The 21,588-nt window shown below is 42.8% G+C and overlaps 2 pseudogenes; both read left to right on the top strand.

Annotated features, from left to right (window-relative positions):
• The window catches only part of LOC129557401 (frizzled-3-like), a 929,688-nt pseudogene that overhangs the window by 308,959 nt on the left and 599,141 nt on the right, over positions 1-21,588 (top strand).
• Positions 1,701-14,052, top strand: LOC129557834 (olfactory receptor 4C16-like; annotated as a pseudogene).

Below are 21,588 nucleotides of genomic sequence, written 5' to 3'. Positions count from 1 at the left end.
CAGCCCCCAACCTTTCCCAGCATCAGAGACTTTTCCAGTGAGTCAACTCGTCGCATGAGGTGGCCAAAGTATTGCAGCTTCAGTCTCAACATCAGTCCCTCCAATGAACATCCAGGATTGATCTCATTTAGAATGGACTGGTTGGATCTCCTTGCAGTATAAGGGACTCTCAAGAGTCTTCTCCAACACCACAGTTCAAAAGCATCGATTCTTCGGCGATCAGCTTTCTTCACAGTCCAACTCTCACATCCATACATGACCACGGGAAAAACCATTGCCTTGACTAGACGGACCTTGGTTGGCAAAGCAATGTCTCTGCTTTTTAATATACTATCCAGGTTGGTCATAACTTTCCTTCCAAGGAGAAAGCGTCTTTTAATTTCATGGCTGCAATCAGCATCTTCAGTGATTTTGGAGCCCAAAAAAATAAAGTCTGACACTGTTTCCACTGTTTTTCCATCTATTTCCCATGAAGTGATGGGACCAGATGCCATGATCTTTGTTTTCTGAAAGTTGAGCTTCAAGCCAACCTTTTCACTCTCCTCTTTCACTTTCATCAAGAGGCTTTTGAGTTCCTCTTCACTTTCTGCCATAAGGGTAGTGTCATCTGCATATCTGAGGTTATTGATATTTCTCCCAGCAATCTTGATTCCAGCTTGTGCTTCTTCCAGCCCAGCGTTCCTCATGATGTACTCTGCATATAAGTTAAATAAGCAAGGTGACAATATACAACCTTGACGTACACCTTTTCCTATTTGGAACCAGTCTGTTGTTCCATGTCCAGTTCTAACTGTTGCTTCCTGACCTGCATACAGGTTTCTCAAGAGGCAGGTCAGGTGGTCTGGGATTCCAATCTCTTTCAGAATGTTCCACAGTTTATTGTGATCCACACAGTCAAAGGCCTTGGCATAGTCAATGAAGCAGAAATAGATGTTTTTCTGAAACTCTCTTGCTTTCTCCATGATCCAGCGGATGTTGGCAATTTGATCTCTGGTGCCTCTGCCTTTTCTAAAACCTGCTTGAACATCTGGGAGTTCACGGTTTACATACTGCTGAAGCCTGGCTTGGAGAATTTTGAGCATGACTTTACTAGTGTGTGAGATGAGTGCAATTGTGCGGTACTTTGAGCATTCTTTGGCATTGCCTTTCTTTGGGATTGGAATGAAGACTGACCTCTTCCAGTCCTGTGGCCACTGCTGAGTTTTCCAAATCTGCTGGCATATTGAGTTCAGCACTTTCACAGCATCATCTTTCAAGACTTGAAATAGCTCAACTGGAATTCCATCACCTTCACTAGCTTTGCTAGTAGTGATGCTTTCTAAGGCCCACTTGAGTTCACATTCCAAGATGTCTGGCTCTAGGTCAGTGATCACGTTATCGTGACTATCTTGGTCGTGAAGATCTTTTTTGTACAGTTCTTCTGTGTATTCCTGCCACCTCTTCTTAATATCTTCTGCTTCTGTTAGGTCCATACCATTTCTGTCCTTTATCGAGCCCATCTTTGCATGAAATGTTCAATAAATGGAAAAAGTATAACTTTTTGTGTGAACAAGATATTCTTTAAGGTGCTAAGGACTTTATGACTTTATGTCATAAACCACCAAGGACAGTCAAAAATACCCTAATACCCTAGTGATGTGCAGTACTTGGGATTTTGAATATACTGAATATGGCCAAAAACTGACAAAGGGAATAACAAAATGAAACTGAACAATAATGTGACTGAGTTCATTCTACTTGGGTTATCACAGGATCCTGTTAGGAAGAAAATAGTGTTTGTCACTTTGTTGATTTTATATCTGGGGACATTACTGGATAACTTCCTGATTATTTCCACCATCAAGACCAGCAGGACACTTGAGAATCCAATGTATTTCTTCCTTTTCCACTTATCTTTATATGATACCTTCCTCTCAACTTCCATAGCCCCTAGAGTGATTGCCAATGCCCTTAGGGGAAAGAGCACAATCTCTTTCAATGAATGCATGACCCCAGTCTTTGCATCACAGTGTTTGGTTGCCTAGAGATTTTCATCCTTATTCTCAAGGCTGTTGACCAGTATGTGGCCATCTCCAAGCCCCTTTGATACATGACACTCATAAGCCATCGAGTTTGTGGTGTGTTGTTGGCTGTGGCCTGGGTGGGGTCTTGTGTTCATTCTTCAGCTCAGATTCTTCTAGCCTTGAGTCTGCCTTTCTGTGGTCCCAATGTGATAGATCACTGTTTTTGTGACTTGCAGCCTTTGTTGAAACTTGCCTGTACAGACACTTATGCGACCAACCTACTCTTGGTGTCCAACAATGGGGCCATCTGTACAGTGAGTTTTCTCATGCTGATGTTCTCCTATGCTATCATCTTGCATTCTCTGAGAAACCACAGTGCTGAAGGAAGAAAGAAACCCCTCTTCACCTGCATCTCCCACATAATCATGGTCATCTTGTTCTTTGGTCCTTGTGAAACGTTGTTGCTGAACCACGGAAAAGACGTCAGGATTCTTGGTCTCCGGAGGCATCAGAAGGGGACAGAAAGAATACCCCCTTTCTAGTGTTAGCCATGGAGTTATATACTCTCTAATTAGTTATTACAGTGAATCTAAAGAATGTCTAGAGGTTGTAAGACCTCACAAGACCTACTTCCATAATTTACACCTTAAGACAACACGATTAGTCAGAAGGTTTTTTCGAGACTGTCCTCAAGCAGGATACATTATTGTTTTATAATCCTAAGGAATGTAGAGGGACAAAAAAGTCTGTCATTTCTTCCTCCTTGAGAATTCCAGACCTCTCTCTCCTTGGGGACCCCTAGACTTCTTATCAACCTGCCTAGGAAATGGCTCTCTCCTTTCCCCCTTTTCTTTTAGGAGAATTATGTTGCCAAGGGAAAGGGGCATCGTTTTCATTCCATAACTACTTCCTGCTGTTTAGGGGCGTGGTCCCCAAATTGTTGAGGCAACATGTTCTCTTAACCCTCATACTGAGGGTCTATGATCCAGGTATCCCCAGTAATAGTTGGAGGAGGCTGTGGCACTCGTAGGAGCTTGGACAACCATTTGTAACTTAAAAGCTTTTAGACAGAAAACCCCATTACACAGTTACAAAGGCAAAATAGTCATTAAACCCAGTTAAAATCAAAATGAAAAGTCGCATTATGTCCATGGTTACATCAGTCCATCTTAAGATTGTTAGATGTCATCAATTTAAGAAGAGATAGGACATGCGATTGTTGTTGAAGGTATTTGTAGACTTGGAGAAAGTCTTTTCCTTGAAGTGGAGATGTCCACCACCGGAAGCCTTCTATTGATGAAGAGGGGAGTGCTCCACAGACCCAGCAGTTAGACTGATTGTGAAATGCTGCATAGGAGTGAGCCCAGGACAGTAAGGCATTGTCTTGAGGATCAAACGGCAGACTCAGGATTTTTGGAGTCAGCAGAAGTAGGCTCACATATATTATCAGGCCCATCTGAAAAGTACCAAGTCTGAGCATAGAAAATAAAGACAAAAAATGAAGTCACTTAGTTCTGGTTAGGGTGCCACATCTTAACTCGAGTGTGATGTACCCACGAATCAGTTCCTGGCACTTTGACAGCTATGGGAGAAGAAAGAATAACCTTGTAAGGACCTTCCCAGAGGGGCTCAAGGGATGGGCCCCCAGACCCCAGTGTTTTTATGAGGACCTCGGTTCCTGGCTCAAATAGAGGCTTGCTTGACTCAGAGGCTGGGTCAGGAGTTGTCTCCCGGAGTTCTGCTAATGCCTATTGAAAGGCTGAAAGTTGAGTTACATAACTAATTAATTCCAAGGCTTCAGGGTGTATAACAATGTCTATGTGTAAGAAAGACCTTCCATAAATACATTCAAAGGGGAAGAGTTCCACCTTTTGGGGGAAGTTCGAGCCCTCATTAAAGATATGGGTAGGACTTTAATCCAATTGTCCTGCGTCTCTTGAGTTAATTTGCACAGACGTCTTTTGATAATGTCATTAGCCTTTTCAACCTTTCCTGAGGATTGGAGTCTCCAGGAACAGTGTAAGTGATATTCTATTCCTAGAGCTTTAGATACCCCCTGAGTTACAGCAGCTTTAAAGGCAGAGCCTTTGTCACTCTGAAGGCTCCGTGGCAGCCCAAACCTGGGGATAATTTCATGGATTAAAATCTTTATAACTTCCTTAGCCTGTTCACTACAACAGGGAAAAGCCTCAATTCATCCAGTAAAAGTATCCACCCAAAATTGTAACCAAGAATACCCATTAGCTTTTGGCATATGAGTAAAATAAACTTCCCAGTCCTCTCCAGGATACATTCCACTTCGTTGTAATCCAGATTTTGCTAGCTTTTCAGTCTTTGGATTATTTTTCTGACAAACCTCACACCTTTTGACAATATTCTTTAAAGTTGTCATTACATTTTTACCTTCAAACAAACTAGAAGCCATATGGTAAGTACTCTCTGCACCCAAATGAAAACTCTGGTATAAACCCTTAAGCGTTTTCCATTGAGTATTTTCAGGAATTATTAATCATCCATCTTCAGACTGTAGCCATCTTTTATGAGTAATCTTTGCTCCTCTTTTCTCATATCTTTCTAAGTCTTCCTCAGTATACTGTGGTTTTTCCTGTTCCACAGGACCTTTCCAAATCAAAGGCATCTGTAGTGAAGGGGTTTCATAATGCCACTTTTCTGGTTTGACAGTCAGCCAGCTGATTACCTTCAGCTACTTTACTCCCATCCCTGCTGTGCCCTTTGCAATGCATAACAGGTACTTCTTTAGGACAATATATTGCAGTTAAAAGTCTCTCGATCTCTCTGAAATGTTTAATAGGTTCTCTTGTTGCTGTTTTAAACAGTCTTTCTTTCCATATTGCAGCATGAGCATGTAAAGTCAAATAAGCATACTTAGAATCGGTGTAGATATTTACCTGCTGCCCTTTGCTTAACTCTAGAGCTCGGGTCAGAGCCACAAGCTCTGCTGACTGAGCACTGGTTCCCTGGGGGAGAGATTTTGCTTCTAAAACCTGTTCAGCAGTCACCACGGCATATCCTGATTTATGCTTCCCATCTCGAACAAAAGAACTGCCATCTGTAAATATTTCCTTGTCAGGATTGTCTAATGGGGTATCCATTAGATCTTCTCGAGCTGCATAGTTTAAAGTTAGAAATTGGGAACAATTGTGATCAGGTGTTTTATTTTCCTTCTCAGGAAGGAAAGTGGAAGGATTTAAATTTCCACGAACTTTAAGCTTAGTTACTGGTCTTTCTAACAACAATGACTGTTATTTAAGAAGCCTACTGTCTGTCATCCAAATATTAACGTTAGAATTTAAGATTCCACTCACATCATCAGAAGTCAGTACAGTAAGATTTCGTCCATAAATTATTTTTAAAGCTTCAGGTGCTAATAACGCTGCTGCTCCAATTACTCTTAGGCAGTGGGGGCACCCACGTGAAATTACATCTAGTTCTCTGCTTAGATAAGCAATAGGCTGCTGGGGAGGCCCTGGGGTTGTATCAAAACTCCCAAGGCCATACCTTTTCTTTCAGTGGCAAACAAGTTAAATTCCGACCCTGTGGGCAAGCTCAGAGCCTGAGCTTGAAGGAGAGCAGTCTGAAGAACCTTAAAAGCCTTTTGAGTTTCTGGAGACCAAGCCAGTTTGTCTGTTTGGGCCTGCTGAGTTCCAGCTATAAGTTTATATAAAGGTCGGGCAGGTTCCTCAAAACCCGGAATAGAAATGCGACAGTAACCAGTGATTTCCAAAAATCCTCTCAATTGTCTTAAAGTCACAGGTAGGGGATGATTTAGTATAGGTTTAACTATCTTGGGGCCTATGGCCCTAGTCCCTTCTGATATGATTAGGCCCAGATATCTAACAGATTGTTGACAAAGCTGAGCCTTTTCTCTTGATGCCTTGTAACCGCAGCCTGCCAGAAACTTTAAGAAATCTGAGACTCATGAACAAGCTTCCTCTGTCTCAGCACAGGGCAAAATATCTACATATTGTAACACCACTGCTTTGGAACTATTAAAGTTATGTAGATCTTGTGACAAACTTGGTCCAAACAAGTGCGGACTGTCCCGAAATCCCTGGAGCAAAACTGTCCAAATTAACTGAGAAGCTGACTGCGTAGGGTCCTCAAAGGCAAATAGAAATGACTTCCCTCTGCCAAAGGCACTGAATAGAAGACATCTTTCAAATCAATTATTGAGAAATATTTGGCTCATTCAGGTATTTCAGACAAGAGAATATAAGTATTAGGCACCACAGGGTGTAAAGAACTACAGCCTCATTTATTATTTGTAAATCTTGAACTAGTCTCCATTTACCATCTGATTTATTTATACCCAGAATAGGAGTGTTGCATGGACTGTTACAGGGAATTAATAGTCCCTGCCCCTTTAAATTCTCAATGATGGGTTTGAACCCTTCCTTAACCTCAGGTTTCAGTGGATACTGCTTCTTATGTGGAAATAAGTGCGGGTCTTTGAGCTTGACAGCTACAGGATTAGCATTTTGTGCTCAACCCACAGACTTTCCATCAGCCCATACTCTAGGATTTACATTTTATTCAATTAAAGGGAGAGAAAGGAAAGGCTTCATATTCATGAAAACAGAGGCATAGACCTTACTCAGTATGTCCCTCCCCAAAAGGGGTGAGGGAGACTCTGACACAATCAGAAACGCGTGTGAAAAAAGCACCGAATCCCAGTCGCAACTGACAGAAACACTAAAGTAATATGTTTTGGCTCGTCCAGACAGTCCCATTACGGAAGCAGATCGGGAAGAAAGTGGGTCAGGGGCTTCAGTAAGCACGGAGTAAGTTGCCCCAGTATCTAAAAGGAAATCGACGGACTGCCCCCCCCACAGTTATTAATACCCAGGGTTCCTCAGGTGTAATTAGGATGGGAGCTTGTGTGGGGACCCCCAGGCACCTTCAGTCCTGATTGTCTTAAGAGTCCGACCCCTGAAGCCTATGCCTCATAGGGGGCGGTTTCTCTTCCAGTGTGGTCCTTTGCAGACTGAGCATGGAGACAGGGTTGGCTTGAATGCCTGAAGGCAATCCGACTGGAGGTGCCCCTCCTTTCCACAATAATATCAAGCGCATGCCTTTTCACCTGGGTACCTCTGGGCATTTTTCTCAGGCTGTTTAAGAACAGTTTTCATAGCCTGTTCCTTTTACTTTTTCTGCCTTTCTTTCTTCTCCTCATATTCCCTACCAAAATAGACTGTATAAGCCAGTTGTAACAGATTATGTAAAGACTAATTTGGTCCATATGCCCGCTTTAATAGCTTACAGCAGATATCTGGAGCCGACTTAGTGAGAAATCTATCTTTTAAGATGACTTTTCCCTCTTCACTTTCGGGATCAATCTCAGTGAATCTGAGAAGGGCTCCTCTCAGTCTATCTAGGAATTTACCAGGACTTCATGGGAAATAGATGGAAAAACAGTGGAAACAGTGTCAGACTTTATTTTTGGGGGCTCCAAAATCACTGCAGATGCTGATTGCAGCCATGAAATTAAAAGACGCTTACTCCTTGGAAGGAAAGTTATGACCAACCTAGACAGCATATTAAAAAGCAGAGACATTACTTTGCCAACCAAGGTCCGTCTAGTCAAGGTTATGGTTTTTCCCGTGGTCATGTATGGATGTGAGAGTTGTACTGTGAAGAAAGCTGATCATCGTAGAATTGATGCTTTTGATCTGTGGTGCTGGAGAAGACTCCTGAGAGTCCCTTGGACTGCAAGGAGATCCAACCAGTCCATTCTAAAGGAGATCAATCCTGAGTGTTCATTGGAAGGACTAAAGCTGAAACTGCAATACTTTGGCCACCTCATGCAACGAGTTGACTCACTGGAAAAGACTCTGATGCTGGGAGGGATTGGGGGCAGGAGGAGAAGGGGACGACAGAGAAAGAGATGGCTGGATGGCATCACCGACTCGATGGACATGAGTTTTAGTGAACTCCGGGAGATGATGATGGACAGGGAGGCCTGGCATGCTGTGGTACATGGGGTTGCAAAGAGTTGGACATGACTGAGCAACTGAACTGAAAGGCTTAGCACATGCCTGCCTGAGTCCTTTAAGAATACATCTGACAAAATGACTCTGATCCCATTTTCCCTTAGCTGTGTTGTATTCAGTCTGGTTCTGTAGTTGGGACCACCTGATTCCCAGTGGGAGGTCGGTTACCTCGTCCTCCCTCTTCCCTACCAAGCCATTCATCTCCATAAAAAACCGCTTTTCCCAAAGCTCAACTCTCTGATTCGGGAGTCAGCATTTGTCCCAAGATATACATCACATCTTTCCAAGTAAGGTCATAAAGTGGAATAACACCTTTAAAAGCTCTAATACATTTTTCTGCGTCCTCTAAATAGTTTCCCAGATCCTCCTTTATTCTTTGTATTTCTTGATAAGAAAAAGGCTTATTAATTCTTATAGCCTGATTATTTCTCCTGGTGGGTGCTTCATGAAGAGGCAACAGCCTGTATGGCTGTTCCTCAGTCTCTCTGGCTGCTCTGCGCATATGATCCCAGTGATAGATTGGAGAAACCTGCCTTTCTTTATCTCTTTGTCTCCTGCCCTCCCTCTCATCTGGCAAAGTAGGAGGACAGGAGGGGGCTGAAGGAGTCATACCCAGATCTATACCCTTAGGACCTAAGTCTGGCATATTCCACAGAGAGAAAAAGGGCAACACATATGCTATTTCTACCCATTTCCCTTGTTTTCTACAGAACTGGTCTAATTGTAAAACAGTATTATACTTAAGAGACCCTCCAACTGGCCACCGTTCACCGTTCTTCAATGGATACAGTGGCCATGCACTATCACATAGGAATATCAGGTGTGTCTTCTTTAAGCCCTGGGGATCAAGTCTGTAGGATACAGTTTAAAAGAGTGAGGCTGAAATTGTTAGCTCCCATCTGTTAAAGAGAAAAAAAAGCGACTAGCGCCCTCTTTCTACCAGAGGTGTCCCTCGCTGCTCTAGATGGGGTGGTAGACAGACTTTACACCAAAGCTTTTCCTTCCCTGGTCGGACTTAGTCTGTCCCTTACTGACGCAGGCGATGTACTCCTGGTTCTACCACCACGATGGGTTGGCAATGCACCAGGGGTAGACCTGATGGCATCCCTGACTGACGTCCAGCTCCTCACCATTAAAACCTTGCTTGCTTCTGATGCCACCCGGGGTGTAATCAGCGTAACCTTCTGGAATGACTCCCAAACTAAGAACGCTGAGGGAAACATTCTCATCACCTGAGTACCTGTGCACGACCCTGAGCATATTCCTGACCACGATAAGACTGGTATGAACATAACACTGAAATGTTCCTTCCAAGCATCACCACACCAGTTTAAGAGTCTCCTCTGGTCAACTAAGAGCCAGCATTACCAAAGGAAAAAACCCGTTGTAGTTCCAATCTGAGTAACCTTTAACTTCAGAGATGCTCTTGGAGCTAGAGCTCCATCTAGCTTCCAAACTTTCCATGCCTAGCGAGGCTAGGCGCTTCCTGACTACTAATCCAAGCTTGGGATCTAAGTAACAGTACACAGTAACAGCATAGATCACAAGTCCCTTGAAAGTCTATGATCCCATAGATTACGTTAGTACTTCTAATTTCCAAGGAGTTATGAAATGGTCAAAGAGAACGAAAAGTTTGACTGAGAAAGAAGAGTTCAGTCCACGTACTTTGCCCATTTCTGGTTTGTCCCCAAAGGAGAAACTGGGTGCCTCTTGGTATTGGCAGGTCGGTATAAACCCCTGGCAAGTTTCTGCAATAAGCCATATGAGGTCCGCAGAACCGCAGAGCAGGGCTCCTCACTTGCTTCACGCAGGGCATTTCATTCATTCACACAAGCACACCGTAAAGTACAGCATAAAATGTGTTCTAGGAGAACAAAGAACTGCAAGAGCTCTTACCCATCCTTAACTTGTCCTGAAGAATCCCGGACGATCCCCCAAGATGAAAGGTTGTTGCTAAACCTTGGAAAAGATGCTGGGATTCTTGGTCTCCAGAAGAGAATTCAGTCCGGGGCCAGAGAAAAGGCATGATCGCTCAGAGTTTGGATAATAAAGTTTTATTAAAGTGTAAAGGAGATAGAGAAAGCTTCTGACATAGGCATCAGAGGGGGCAGAAAGAGTACCCCCTTGCTAGTGTAAGTCATGGAGTTATATACTCTCAGATGCAACGCGAGAGATGCCAGCCCCGGCGCAACGAAACACGCAAAGAGGTGCGGCCGTGAGGAGCTACCCCACTCCTGAGGCCAGGGCCGGCGGCCGAGAGGAGCTACTCCGCGTTCAAGGTCAGGAGGGGCGGCCTTGAGGAGATACCCCTCGTCCAAGGTAAGGTACAGCGGCTGTACTTTGCTGGAGCGGCTGTGAAGAGATTTTCCACGACCAAGGTAAGAGAAACGCAAATAAGACGGTAGGTATTTTGAGGGGGCATCAGAGGGCAGACACACTGAAATCATAATCACAGGAAACTAGCCGATCTGATCACATGGACCACAGCCGAATGTGGTCCACTGGAGAAGGGAATGGCAAACCACTTCAGTATACTTGCCTTGAGAACCCCATGAACAGTAAAAAAGGACAAAATGATAGGATACTGAATGAGGAATTCCCCAGGTCGGTAGGTGCCCAGTATGCTACTGGAGCTCAGTGGAGAAATAACTAGAGAAGGAATAAAGGGATGGAGCAAAAGCAAAACCAATATCCAGTGGTGGATGTGACCAGTGATAGAAGCAAGGTCCGGTGCTGTAAAGAGTAATATTGCATGGGAACCTGGAATGTTAGGTCCATGAATCAAGGCAAATTGGAAGTGGTCAAACAGGAGATGGCAAGAGTGAACATAGACATTCTAGGAATCAGTGAATTAAAATGGACTGGAATGGGTGAATTTAACTCGGATGATCATTATATCTACTACTGTGGGCAGGAATCTCTTAGAAGAAATGGAGTAGCCATCATGGTCAACAAAAGAGTCCGAAATGCAGTACTTGCATGCAATCTTAAAAATGACAGAATGATTTCTGTTCGTTTCCAAGGCAAACCATTCAATATTACAGTAATCCAGGCCTATGCCCCAACCAGTAATGCTGAAGAAGCTGAAGTTAATCGGTTCTATGAAGACCTACAAGAACTTTTAGAACTAACACCCAAAACAGATGTCCTTTTCATTATATGGGACTGGAATGCAAAAGTAGGAAGTCAAGAAACCCCTGGAGTAACAGGCAAATTTGGCCTTGGAGCACAGAATGAAGCAGGGCAAAGGCTAATAGAGTTTTGTCAAGAGAAAGCAATGGTCATAGCAAACACCCTCTTCCAACAACACAAGAGAAGACTCTACACATGGACATCACCAGATGGTCAACACCGAAATCAGACTGACTATATTCTTTGCAGCCAAAGATGGAGAAGCTGTATACAGTTAGTGAAAACAAGACCAGGAGCTGACTGTGGCTCAGATCATGAACTCCTTATTGCCAAATTCAGACTTAAATTGAAGAAAGTAGGGAAAACCACTAGACCATTCAGATATGACCTCAATCAAATCCCTTATGATTATACAGTGAAAGTGAGAAATAGATTTAAGGGACTAGATCTGATTGATAGAGTGCCTGATGAACTCTGGACGGAGGTTCGTGACATTGTACAGGAGACAGGGACCAAGACCATCCCCATGGAAAAGAAATGCAAAAGAGAGAAATGGCTGTCTGAAGAGGTCTTACAGATAGCTGTGAAAAGAAGAGAGGCGAAAAGCAAAGGAGAAAAGGAAAGATATAAGCATCTGAATGCAGAGTTCCAAAGAATAGCAAGGAGAGATAAGAAAGACTTCCTCAGTGATCAATGCAAAGAAATAGAGGAAAACAACAGAATAGGAAAAACAAGAGACCTCTTCAAGAAAATTAGAGATTCCAAGGGAACATTTCATGCAAAGATGGGCTGGATAAAGGACAGAAATGGTATGGACCTAACAGAAGCAGAAGATATTAAGAAGAGGTGGCAAGAATACACAGAAGAACTGTACAAAAAAGATCTTCACGACCAAGATAGTCACGATAACGTGATCACTGACCTAGAGCCAGACATCTTGAAATGTGAAGTCAAGTGGGCCTTAGAAAGCATCACTACTAACAAAGCTGGTGGAGGTGATGGGATTCCAGTTGAGCTATTTCAAGTCTTGAAAGATGATGCTGTGAAAGTGCTGCACTCAATATGCCAGCAGATTTGGAAAACTCAGCAGTGGCCACAGGACTGGAAGAGGTCAGTCTTCATTCCAATCCCAAAGAAAGGCAATGTCAAAGAATGCTCACACTACCGCACAATTGCACTCATCTCACACGCTAGTAAAGTCATGCTCAAAATTCTCCAAGCCAGGCTTCAGCAGTATGTAAGCCGTGAACTCCCAGATTTTCAAGCAGGTTTTAGAAAAGGCAGAGGCACCAGAGATCAAATTGCCAACATCCGCTGGATCATGGAGAAAGCAAGAGAGTTTCAGAAAACATCTATTTCTGCTTCATTGACTATGCCAAAGCCTTTGACTGTGTGGATCACAATAAACTGTGGAACATTCTGAAAGAGATGGGAATCCCAGACCACCTGACCTGCCTCTTGAGAAACCTGTATGCAGGTCAGGAAGCAACAGTTAGAACTGGACATGGAACAACAGACTGGTTCCAAATAGGAAAAGGAGTACGTCAAGGTTGTATATTGTCACCTTGCTTATTTAACTTATATGCAGAGTCCATCATGAGGAACGTTGGGCTGGAAGAAGAACAAGCTGTAATCAAGATTGCTGGGAGAAATATCAATAACCTCAGATATGCAGATGACACTACCCTTATGGCAGAAAGTGAAGAGGAACTCAAAAGCCTCTTGATGAAGGTGAATGAGGAGAGTGAAAAGGTTGGCTTGAAGCTCGACATTCAGAAAACAAAGATCATGGCATCTGGTCCCATCACTTCATGGGAAATAGATGGAAAAACAGTGGAAACAGTGTCAGACTTTATTTTTTTGGGCTCCAAAATCACTGCAGATGCTGATTGCAGCCATGAAATTAAAAGACGCTTGCTCCTTGGAAGGAAAGTTATAACCAACCTGGATAGTATATTAAAAAGCAGAGACATTGCTTTGCCAACCAAGGTCCGTCTAGTCAAGGCAATGGTTTTTCCCGTGGTCATCTATGGATGTAAGAGTTGGACTGTGAAGAAAGCTGATCGCCGAAGAATCGATGCTTTTGAACTGTGGTGTTGGAGAAGACTCTTGAGAGTCCCTTGTACTGCAAGGAGATCCAACCAGTCCATTCTATAGGAGATCAATCCTGGATGTTCATTGGAGGGACTGATGCTAAAGCTGAAACTCCAATACTTTGGCCACCTCATGCAACGAGTTGACTCACTGGAAAAGACTCTGATGCTGGGAAAGGTTGAGGGCTGGAGGGGAAGGGGACGACGGAGAATGAGATGGCTGGATGGCATCACCGACTCTGTGGACATGAGTTTGAGTGAGCTCCGGGAGTTGGTAATGGACAGGGAGGCCTGGCATGCTGTGATTCATGGGGTCGCGGAGAGTCGGACACGACTGAGCGACTGAACTGAACTGAACTGAATTAGTTATTACAGTTAATTAAAAGAATGTCTGGAAGTTGTAATGACCTCACTAGACCTACTCCCATAATTTACACCTTAAGATAACAGGATTAGCCAGAGGGTATTTTTCCAGAGAATGTCCTGAAGCAGGATACATTATTGTTATATAATCCTAAGGAATGTAGGGGGACAAAAAATTTGTCCTTTTTTCCTCCTTGAGAATTCCAGACCCTTTTCTCTTTGGGGACCCTTAGACTCCTTATCAACCTAGCTAGGAAATTACTCTCTCACTGCATATTTATATACACACACCCTGCAACTACCTTCCCCATGGATTAGATGATAGCTGTGTTTTATACAATTGGAACACCTTTGATCAACCCTCTGATTTATACACTAAGGAATACAGAAGTGAAAAATGTCATGAGAATGTTATGGGACAAGAAACTGATCACAGGTGACAAAAAATAAATAGATGTTTCATATTTTTCTTCAAGTTTAAATTGACCTGCTGCTGCTGCTGCTAAGTCACTTCAGTCGTGTCCGACTCTGTGTGACCCCATAGACTGAAGCCCACCAGGCTCCCCCATCCCTGGGATTCTCCAGGCAAGAACACTGGAGTGGGTTGCCATTTCCTTCTCCAATGTGTCAAAGTGAAAAGTGAAAGTGAAGTCGCTCAGTCATGTCTGACTCATAGCGACCCCATGGACTGCAGCCTACCAGGCTCCTCCGTCCATGGGATTTTCTAGGCAAGAGTACTGGAGTGGCTTGCCATTGCCTTCTCCGTTAGATTGACCTAGAAGTCCCCAAAAATATTATCTTTTACTGTCAGTTCAGTTCAGTCGCTCAGTGTGTCCGACTTCTTGTGACTACATGAATCGCAGCACGCCAGGCCTCCCTGTCCATCACCAACACCCAGAGTTCACTCAAACTCATGTCCATCGAGTTGTTGATGTCATCCAGCCATCTCATCCTCTGTCGTCCCCTTCTCCTCCTGCCCCCAATCCCTCCCAGCATCAGGGTCTTTTCCAATGAGTCAACTCTTCACATGATTTGGCCAATGTATTGGAGTTTCAGCTTCAGCATCAGTCCTTCCAAAGAACACCCAGGACTGGTCTCCTCTAGGATGGACTGGTTGTATCTCCTTGAAGTCCAAGGGACTCTCAAGAGCCTTCTCCAACACCACAGTTCAAAAGCATCAATTCTTCAGCATTCAGCTTTCTTTATAGTCCAACTCTCACATCCATACATGACCACTGGAAAAACCATAGCCTTGACTAGACGGACCTTTGCTGGCAAAGTAACATCTCTGCTTTTTAATATGCTGTCTAGGATGGTTATAGCTTTTCTCCCAAGGAGTAAGCGTCTTTTAATTTTATGGCTGCAGGCACCATCTGCAGTGATTTTGGAGCCCCCACAAAAAAATAAAATTTGCCCCTATTTCCACTGTTTCTCTGTCTATTCTCCATGAAGTGATGGGACCAGATGCCATGATCTTTGTTTTCTGAATGTTGAGCTTTAAGCCAACTATTTCACTCTCCTCTTTCACTTTCATCAAGAGGCTCTAGTTCTTCACTTTCTGCCATAAGGGTGGTGTCATCTGCATATCTGAGTTTATTGATATATCTCTCGGCAATCTTTATTCCAGCTTGTGCTTCTTCCAACCCAGCGTTTCTAATGATGTACTCTGCATACAAGTTAAATAAGCAAGATGACACTATACAGCCTTGACGTACTCCTTTTCCTATTAGGAATCAGTCTATGATTCCATGTCCAGTTCTAACTGCTGCTTCCTGACCTTCATACACATTTCTCAAGAGACCCGTCATGTAGTCTGGTATTCCTTTCTCTTGAAGAATTTTCCACAGTTTACTGTGATCCACAATCTAAGGTTTTGCATAGTCAATAATGCAGAAATAGATGTTTTTCTGGAACTCTCTTCCTTTTTTGATGATCCAGAGGATGTTGGGAATTTGATCTCTGGTTCCTCTGCCTTTTCTAAAACCAGCTTGAACATCTAGAAATTCACGGTTCCTGTATTGCTGAAGCCTGGCTTGGATAATTTTGAGCATGACTTTACTAGCGTGTAAGATGAGTGCAACTGTGTGGTAGTTTGAGCATTCTTTGGCACTGCCTTTCTATGGGAATCGAATGAAGACTGACCTTTTTCAGTCCTGTGGCTACTGCTAAGTTTACAAATTTGCTGGCATATTGAGTAAAGCACTTTAACAGCATCAACTTTCAGGAATTGAAATAGCTTAACTGGAATTCCATCACCTCCACTAGCTTTGTTCATGGTGATGCTTCCTTAGGCCCACTTGACATCATATTTCAGGATGTCTGGCCATAGGTGAGTGTGAATGATCACACCATCATGATTATCTGGGTCGTGAAGATCTTTTGTGTACAGTTCTACTGTGTATTCTTGCCATCTCTTCTTAATATCTTCTGCTTTTATTAGGTCCATAACATTTCTGTCAGGTCCATAATATTTCTGACCTTAATTTAGCCCATCTTTGCATGAAATGCTCCCTTGGTATCTCTAATTTTCTTCAAGAGATCTGTTGTCTTTCTCATTCTATTTTTTTCCTCTATTTCTTTGCATTGATCATTGAGGAAGTCTTTCTTATCTCTCCTTGTTATTCTTTGAAATTCTGCATTGAAATGGGCATATCTTTCCTTTTCTCCTTTGCTTTTTATCTCTCTTCTTTTCACAGCTATTTGTAAGGCCTCCTCAGACAATCATTTTGCTTTTACGCATTTCTTTTTCTTGGAGATGCTCTTGATCCCTCGCTCCTGTACAATGTCATGAACCTCCATCCATAGATCATCAGGCACTCTGTCTATTGGATCTAGTCCTTAAATCTACTTCTCACTTCTACTGTATAATTGTTAGGGATTTGATTTAAGTCATACCTGAATGGTCCAGTTTTTTTTTTTTTCTATTTTCTTCAATTTAAGTCTGAATTTGGCAATAAGGAGTTCATGGTCTGAGCCACATTCAGCTCCTGTTTTTTTTTTTTTTTCCCTGACTGTATAGTGCTTTTCCATCTTTGGCTGCAAAGAATATAATCAATCTGATTTCGTTGTTGGCCATCTGTTAATTTCCATGTGTAGAGTCTTCTCTTGTATTGTTGAAAGAGGGTGTTTGCTATGACCAGTGCATTCTCTTTTCAAAACTATAATAGCCTTTGCCCTGCTTCATTCTGTACTCCAAGGCCAAATTTGCCCGTTACTCCAGGTGTTTCTTGACTTTCTACTTTTGCATTCCAGTCCCCTATCATGAAAAGGACGCCTTTTTTGGATGTTAGTTCTATAAGTTCTTGTAGGTCTTCATAGAACCATTCAGCTTCAACTTCTTCAGTATTATTGATTGGGGCATAGACTTGCATTACCATGATATTGAATGGTTTGTCTTAGAAACGAACAGAGCTCATTCTGTCATTTTTGAGATTGCATCCAAGTAGTGTATTCTGGACTATTTTGTTGACTACGATTTCTACTCCATTTCTTCTAAGGGGTTCTTGCCCACACTACTAGATATAATGGTCATCATCTGAATTAAATTCACCCATTCCAGTCCATTTTAGTTCACTGATTTCTAAAATGTCAATGTTCACTCTTGCCATCTCCTGTTTGACCACTTCAAATTTGCCTTGATTCATGAACCTAACAATCTAGGTTCCTATGTAATATCGCCCTTTACAGCATCGGACCTTGCTTCTATCAGCAGTCACATCCACAGTGGGTGTTGTTTTTTGCTTTGGCTCCATCTCTTTATTCTTTCTGGAGTTATTTCTCCATTGATCTCCGATAGCATATTGGGCACCTACTGACCTGGGAAGTTCATCTTTCAATCCTATCTTTTTGTCTTTTCATACTGTTCATGGGGTTCTCAAAGCAAGAATACTGAAGTGCTTTGCCATTCCTTTCTCTGCTGCTGCTAAGTCACTTCATTCGTGTCCGACTCTGTGTGACCCTGTAGACGGCAGTCCACCAGGTTCTCCAATCCCTGGGATTCTCCAAGCAAGAACACTGGAGTGGGTTGCCATTTCCTTCTCCAATGCATGAAAGTAAAAAGTGAAAGAGAAGTCCCTCAGTTGTGTCCGACCCTCAGTGACTCCAAGGACTGCAGCCTTCCAGGCTCCTCCACCCACGGGATTTTCCAGGCAAGAGTACTGGAGTGGGGTGCCATTGCCTTCTCTGATTACCTTCTCTAGTGGATCACATTTTGTCTGAACTCTCCACCATGACCCATCTGTCTTGGGTAGCCCTACATGGCATGGCTCATAGTTTCATTGAGTTAGACAAGGCTGTGGTCCATGTGATTAGATTGGTTAGTTTTCTGTGATTGTGGTTTTAAGTCTGTCTGCCCTCTAATGGAGAATAATAAGAGGCTTATGAAACCTTCCTGGTGGGAGAGACTGACTGAGGGGGAAACTGGGTCTTGTTCTGATTGGCGGGGCCATGCTCAGTAAATCGTTAATCTGGTTTATCCAGACAAATGGATATTATTCAGCACTAAAAAGAAATAAACTGGAAAAGCATAAACTAACAAGAAGAAATCTTATATGCATAGTCTTAAGTAAAAGAAACCAATGTTAAAAGGTTATGCACTGTACAATGACAAGATATTCTGGAGGAAAATAAAAACCTCTGGAGACAGTAAAATGTTCAGTGGTTGCCAAGGATTCAAGTGTTTGGAGGGATCAATAGTTGGAGCACAGAGGACATTTAGAACACTGAAACCATCTGGGTGGTACTATAGTGATAGATACATGTCATTGTACATTTGTCAACCCATATGATGTACATCACCAATAGTGAAGTCTAATGTAAACTCTGGATTTTGGGTGATAATGATGTGTCAACTTAAGTTCATCAATTGAGCAAATACATCACTTTTGTGGAAGGTTAACAATGTGGAGGAGAGGACTTCCCTTATGGTCCAGGGGTTAAGCCTCAACATTCCCAATGAAGGGGCCCTGGGTTCAATCCATAGTCAAGGAATTGGATTACACGTTCTGCAACTAAGCAAAGAATTTTCATGCCACAGCTAAAAATCCCACATGCCTCAGATAAGACCCAGTGCAGCTGAATAAATAAATACATAAAAATAAATATTGAAAACAATGGAGCAGGCGATGCATGAGTGGGACAGGGAGGTACATGGATGATCTCTATATCTTTTCCTCAATTCTGCTACAAACCTAAAGCTACTCTAAAAAATAAAATCTGTTTAAAATACGTAAATAGAGAAGATAGAATTTAATGGTAGACAAAAACACCTACTAAACCGAAAAGAATACAGGAGAGAAAGTTATAAAGGGAAAAAAAGAAAAAGTAAACTGCAATAAGATCAAGTAAAATTCAAAATTTTAAACAACTACATTAAAAGTAAATTGCAGCATTTAAAAGCATTTCATCTTCATCTTCCTATGCAATAGAACTTGTATCTATACTAATTGGGAGATGGGGAAAATTGGCCCCTCATTTCCATTCAGTCACTTCATCATATCTGATTCTTTGCAGCCCCATGGACTGCAGCTTGCCAGGCTTCCCTGTTCATCACCAACTCCCAGGGCTCGCTCAAACTCATGTCCATCGAGTCAGTGACGCCATCCAACCATCTCATTCTCTGCCATCCCCTTCTCCGCCTGCCTTCAATCTTTCCCAGCATCAGGGTCTCTTCCAAAGTGTCAGTTCTTCGCATCAGGTAGCCAAAGTATTTGAGCTTCAGTTTCATCATAAGTCCTTCCAATGAATATTCAGGACTGATTTTCTGTAGGACTGACTGGTTTGATCTCCTTGCAGTCCAAGGGACTCTCAAAAGTCTTCTCCAACATCACAGTTGAAAAGCATCAATTATTCGGTGTTCAGTTTTCTTTGTAGTCCAATTCTCACATCCATACACCACAACTGGAAAAACCATAGCTTTGACTAGACAGAACTTTGTGGCAAAGAAATGTCTCTGCTTTTAATAAGCTGTCTAGTTTGGTAAGCAAGCACCTTTTTATTTCATGGCTGCAGTCACCATCTGCAGTGATTTTGGATCCCAAGAAAATAGTCTCTCACTGTTCCCATTGTTTCCCCATCTATTTGCCATGAAGTGATAGAACTGGATATCATGATCTTTGTTTTTTGAACGTTGAGTTTTAAGCCAGTTTTTTTTTTTCACTCTCCTCTTTCACCTTCATCAAGTGGTTCTTTAGTTCTTCTTTGCTATCTGACATAAGAGTGCTGTCATCTGCATATCTGAGGTTATTGCTATTTCTCCTGGCAATCTTGAATCCAGCTTTTGCTCATCCAACCCAGCATTTCATATGATGAACCGTCATTTAAGTAAAGTAAACAGGCTAATAATATACAGGCTTGATGTACTCCTTTCCCAATTTGGAACCAGTCCATTGTTCCATGTCCATTTCTAACCATTGCTTCTTGACCTGCATACGGATCTCTCAGGAGGCAGGTCAGGTGACTTGGTATTCCTATCTCCTTTAAGAATTTTCCAGTTTGTTGTGATATACACAATCAAAGGCTTTGGCTTAGTCAACAAAGCAGAAGTAGATGTTTTTCTGGAACCCTCTTGCTTTCTCGATGATCCAACAGATGTTGGCAATTTGATCTTTGGTTCCTCTGCCTTTTCTAAATCCAACTTGAACATCTGGAAATTCTTGGTTCATGTACTGTTGAAGCCTCGCTTGGAGAATTTTGAGCCTTACTTTGCTAGCGTGTGAGATGCGAATCTGATTAAGTGAATCTTTCAGACCCATGACCCCACCTGGACTGACATCCAGAGCTTTCTTAATATTTTCCTAATGGGGGAACAAATGGTGTTTTTATTTTTGCTGCTGTTGGCTTGTTTTGAGTCCAAGAAGAAGCAGGTAAAGAGAACAAAATGCAAGCCAAACTATTTTCAGACCTTGGAATCAAGTGGTCCAGATTACAATCTCAACTGGGACTATCGAGACAATGGAGAGGAGGTTGACCCATTATAAAAGTATGATCTTAAAGGGAATGCTGGCAGCAGGAAATAAACCTGTCATTTGTAATAAGATGAAGAAAATCAGGAGCCAATAGAAAATTCTTCAGCATTCCTAGAGCACCACAGGGAAGGCATCTGAATTTATACTGCCACTAACCCTGAGACATTGGAAGGGAATGCTTTGACTACCTGGAATTTAATAACCAGTATGTAGAGGAAGAAATGTCAGAGAAAGAAAACGACCCACACTCAAGTCTGCCCACTGACTGGTGCCCTCTAATGTCAACTGATCAACACAGGAATCTACACTAATGCCCACAGAGATTCTCGGCTCTGGTAAAGGTACCTGACCTCTGCTCCTTCTGAGGGAGAGCAAACCAGAGCAAACCAGTGCACCATGCCAACAAGAGGGATACTAGGAGACAGAATGTTCTCGAACGGTCAGAAATGGCAGGTCCTTTCCACTACCCTCAAAAGCTGAGGTTCAAATAGATGAAAAATGATAGGCCCAGCAAGGCTTTCCCTAGTCTGATGACTAATACTTCACACTCTCAATGCAGGAGGTGTGGGCTTGACCCCTGGTCAGGTGGCTAGATGCCACATGCTGAAGCCAAGACCTGGCAGAGCCAAAAATATAGATAAACAGGCTTTCCAGGTGGTACTAGTAGTGAAGAACCCACCTGCCAATGTAGGAAATGTAAGAGATGTGTATTCAATCCCTGGTTCAGGAAGATCCCCTGGAGGAGGGCATGGCAACCCACTCCAGTACTTTTGCCTGGAGAACCCCATGGACAGAGGAGCCTGGCAGGTTATGGTCCGTAGAGTCCCTTAGTGGGGTGGCCTCCTTGCTTAAGAGTATCTGCTCCCACAACTCTTCTAGGGGAGGTTGAAAAGTTAACACTTGATTAACCAATCAATATATGGGCTCCACGGCAGGTTCATACTTTAGTCAATTTTAAGGGAACAGGAGGGCTATATCCCCCAGAAGGCTGACTCACATTCAGGCTACCCTTTCAGACATC

The sequence above is a fragment of the Moschus berezovskii genome, chromosome 26 (assembly GCF_049115385.1).
Source record: "Moschus berezovskii isolate FMDL1 chromosome 26, NW_MosBer_1.0, whole genome shotgun sequence".
NCBI lineage: Eukaryota > Metazoa > Chordata > Mammalia > Artiodactyla > Moschidae > Moschus > Moschus berezovskii.
This window is presented reverse-complemented; position numbering and strand designations above follow the sequence as displayed.